The following is a 4,149-nucleotide window of genomic DNA, read 5'->3' as shown; positions in this document are numbered from 1 at the left end:
GGAATGGATGTTGATGGATAATCACAGACTGGAGTATGTCAACTTTTACTCAATACTACTTCAAAAACACTTCCATTTGTTATTCAAGTGCTATAAAATTGAATGAGACCCTCCCATAATTACCCATCAAAATCACCCCAAAGAGCGTTGTGTGGAATCGATCATGTTACTTGGGGTAATTACAACTGGGTAGGTAAAAAGAACACTGATGTAGGAAAAATGGGTCAATGTGACCCGAGGACAACATGAGGGACGAGGGAACATTTAGAGTGTTTACATGGAGTGCTTGAGCCCCTCTTTCATACTGTGGTGTAAACAGATGGGAGACAGGGTCTGTCAGCTTTGCACTGTTTGAACTTTGAACCATATGTGTTCTCTACTTCCTGTCTTCCAGCTGCTTTCTTCTCTGGAGCAGGGCCCTCGCACCTTCTACATGGTGTCTGTCAACATCTGAGGATGTTCAGCTTACTCAACCCTCTAAGAGCCTCTTATCTCCACCCGCCCATCAACACCCCACCCGTCTCCTGTGTGATGTCGTAGCACAACCTGTGAAAGTGAACCATAGCGGATTTTATATATATATATATATATATATATGAGAAGAAAAATACAAGTGTGTGCTTATGTAGATGTACTAACTTTTTGTCTAAACAAAATGACTCAAAACCCAACAGTTAAGTGAAAGAAAGTGAAGGCATATATGTGTTTGGATTTATTTCTAGTGTCGAGTTGAATGACGGCTGTGCTTTGGTGTCCTAAGCCCCTCCCACCACCCCGTATTTGTCCCCGCCTCCTTATCAAGGGGGAGGAGCTCTTCTTTGTCCCGCTCTGATTGGATGAGAGTGGTAAACGAAGCCCCAGAAGATTTTTTGGGAGAAACGTGTTGTGTGTGTTGGTTTCCGGAAGGGTCCTCGTTGATGTAAATAGATTTCCGTGGCGAGGATTACGTCTCTACTCTGTATGTCTGTTGAAGAGAAACATAAATGTGAATCTGACATGAAATTGTAAGAAGTCGTGTGAGTATCCTTCTATTTCCCGTCGTCTTTTGAAAGTATTTGGAAACAAATATGAATACCGTTACATGATTAATATACTGCATATGAAGAAACTTCCATGAGCTTCTGAATCATACGAGACCACCAAGTGATCCTTTTTTCTTTCTTTTTTTTAACTTGTGGCTTTTTTTCTGTGTTTCTTTATTTGTCTTTCTGTCCACTGTTATTCATATGTTCCGTTTCTGTTAATAATCCTCCAGAATGCTGTCGATATTTGCTGGCATTGTTATTAAAAAAACATATCTTACGACGGATGGATTCTAGAGAAAATGCTTTAGATGTTCGTCGTAGAGAGGTCAACTGAAACTGTTCCTTTGAAAATAACTGTACCCGTTTCTACCTGCGGTTTGTCTGTTGCCTGTGCTTTCATTGTAATTATGACCAGGTCAGTAGGATTATTTTTGTATTTATAGGAAGATATTCCATTGCCATACCAAACCCGTGAACCCAAATGTTCAGACGGATCAAATCTATATTAATGATTTTAAAGAATATAACCAACATGGTGATCCAGCAGACAGGACTTCAGTGGTTTTGCTCACTTTCCACATAAGTCAGATACAGGCACATATTAAAAGGTACCCTATCGAGTTTTTTTTTCCTAAACAAATCAACTTTTTACACTCATCAAAAAATGCATTAGGTGTCTAATTGACGCCTTACAATCCAAATTAATTGACTTCCCAATAAAAAGTGACATTTCTGCACACAGAAGTGGATCTTTTGGGGGGATAAAATCCCTGCACAATGAAGGAGACAAAGCAAGTGGTGTTTGTGTGTTGCTTTGTACTCATTTCAAATCAATTGAATTCCTCATAAAACATTTGAAAAGTGGACGAAACCTACGTTGTTTACATGCAATACGGGGGCGCTGCTCATCAATACATTCTTTCATAGTGCTACTATTGTTGTAGTACTGGTACTGGTAGTGGTACTAGTGGTCAAAAACTCCACAGGGTGCCTTGAGTTCCATGTTACTGACCTGTTCCACACACTACTGTTGGACCAAATAGGCAATAGTGACAGTGTGTGCTTTGATAATATTATAATTACAATGCTATTTGACAAAGGAAAATCACTTTTTGATTGCTGTCTGGACATAACTTGTTCAAGTTGTGTATTTGATCAGTGCTGGATGCCGCTGTCCGTCTAGCCATCATCTGGTTCCCAAAAGTATGTTAACACAAAACTCCAGATTTACAAAGGTATGAACATGTTGATAATAGGCATATGGACAGCTGTGGAGCACCAGAGGTCCCCAGTCCTGTACTGTAGATTCGACTAATGTAAAGCTTAATGTGTGTGTTTGTGTCTTTTTCAGTGGATTGAATAAGCAATTGGTTGTGAGAATCGGATATGATTCTGACAAAATAATGGGAGATTATTAACTTTTTTTCCAGTACTGAATAATTGAAATTGTATTTTTGTTTAGTTTTGAATTTATTTTATTTACGATGGCCCTCCCCAGTGCATGTAAGCCCTTTGAGGTGCAATAAATTCAATGATGGATTGAACTGCCCATGAAGGATTTCTTTTCTTCCATGTCACAGAGAAAATATATAAATAATATTTCATTAATCTACATTTTTGCATCCCACCACAGCAAAAGTATGCTCATGTCCAAGGCCAGATTACAAATTTAAACACCCCCTATAGGCCCCAGACCCTCAAGGGCCCCAAAAACCACAGGTGCATTGTGTGTAATTTGGTTTTTGGTCATGTCATTAATCATAAAATGTAAGGGAATTTATATCACTAAAGTGCAATACAGACTAATGCAGATCTTGGATTTTTGCATATTAGTTTAGTGATGTCATTTTAGTTATTGCTAAATATTCCCTACGCAGTTATGTTAAAGCTGCAGTAGGTATAAAGGAAAGAAGCGCCACAATATTTTAAACCAATCCCTGTAGCTCGCCCTCTCTCCTCGATGTCGCCATGTGCAGAACAGCCAATAGGAACGCTCTCTCTCTTTCTCTAAAATGACCTGTGATTGGCCAAAGTCTCCCGTCACGGCGAGATTTTCTAAATCCTACAAACCGAGCCCAGAGCAGGAGTAGAATCTTGTTTTCTCTGACCACTTAATTACAAAATCTGTCAATCCGGACAGAGACTTAACTACTTAGGTATCCATGGCACTGGGTGCATTAAAATAACCGTGAACTTGGCTTTGGTTGCTATCCATGTCTTCATCTTTAACCTTTGACCCTTTCACTGTGTATTTTTACTACGTCAACGTTGATTCTAACACATTGGGTTGGCTAAAAATGTCTTGTTCTAGCCAGCTACCGCTAGCGTTAGCTGGTAACTTAGGGGAAAGTCTGTTGATTTTCTGTGTACTGCTGTACATGCAGATGAACGTCGCCAGCACCTGGAGGCACATGTTTAACTGTAACGCTTTGGAAAGGTTGAAAACTTTGTCTCTATAGCATTTAGCTTAGCGGAGCACCATTCCAACAATAAACAACACTGGCTTGACCCCGTCATCCTTCCCAGCTCCAGCCTTTCATCAGACATCGTCATTGTCACTGCCCAATGTGAGGCAAGTGCAGATTTGAGTCGCACATACTCAGATTTAACAATTTACGACATAACTGTCATACGGAAATTTGTGAAATCCATGAAAACTTTTCTCATTACAAACAATAACAGAAGATGGGAATCATTTTAAAAACGTTTTAGCTAGCTATGATTGTTTGGTTGCTAACGTTATCTCAAAACACCATTCGACTGACAGCCTTTGTTGTGTTTGATTGCTAGCTTGTAGCTAGCTAAGCTAGCAGTCGTTTTCAAAAACGTTTTAGCTATCTATGGTTGTTTGGTTGGTAACGTTAGCTCAAAACACCATTCAAGTGATAGCCTTTGTTGTGTTTGATTGCTAGCTTGTTGCTAACTAAGCTAGCGGTCATTTCAAAAACGTTATAGCTATCTATGGTTGTTTAATTGCTAACGTTAGCTCAAAACGCCATTTGACTGACAACCTTTGTTGTATTTGATTGCTAGCTTGTAGCAAAGCTAGAAGTAATTTCAAAAACGTTTTAGCTATCTATGTCTGATTGCTAACGTTAGCTCAAAACACCATTCCACTGACAGC

General features: G+C 39.4%; 1 protein-coding gene across 12 annotated transcripts in view; it reads left to right on the top strand.

The window, feature by feature from the left end:
• The window catches only part of snap91a (synaptosome associated protein 91a), a 71,108-nt gene extending 69,823 nt beyond the window's left edge, over positions 1-1,285 (top strand). For all 12 annotated transcript variants that reach the window (XM_032518010.1, XM_032518009.1, XM_032518018.1 and 9 more), the window contains one exon: positions 395-1,285. The gene's annotated coding sequence lies outside the window, so the exon portion shown is untranslated. The remainder of the gene's footprint in view (positions 1-394) is intronic.
• The last annotated feature ends 2,864 nt before the right edge of the window (positions 1,286-4,149 follow it).

Source organism: Etheostoma spectabile, chromosome 6 (genome assembly GCF_008692095.1).
Source record: "Etheostoma spectabile isolate EspeVRDwgs_2016 chromosome 6, UIUC_Espe_1.0, whole genome shotgun sequence".
Classification (NCBI taxonomy): domain Eukaryota; kingdom Metazoa; phylum Chordata; class Actinopteri; order Perciformes; family Percidae; genus Etheostoma; species Etheostoma spectabile.
This window is presented reverse-complemented; position numbering and strand designations above follow the sequence as displayed.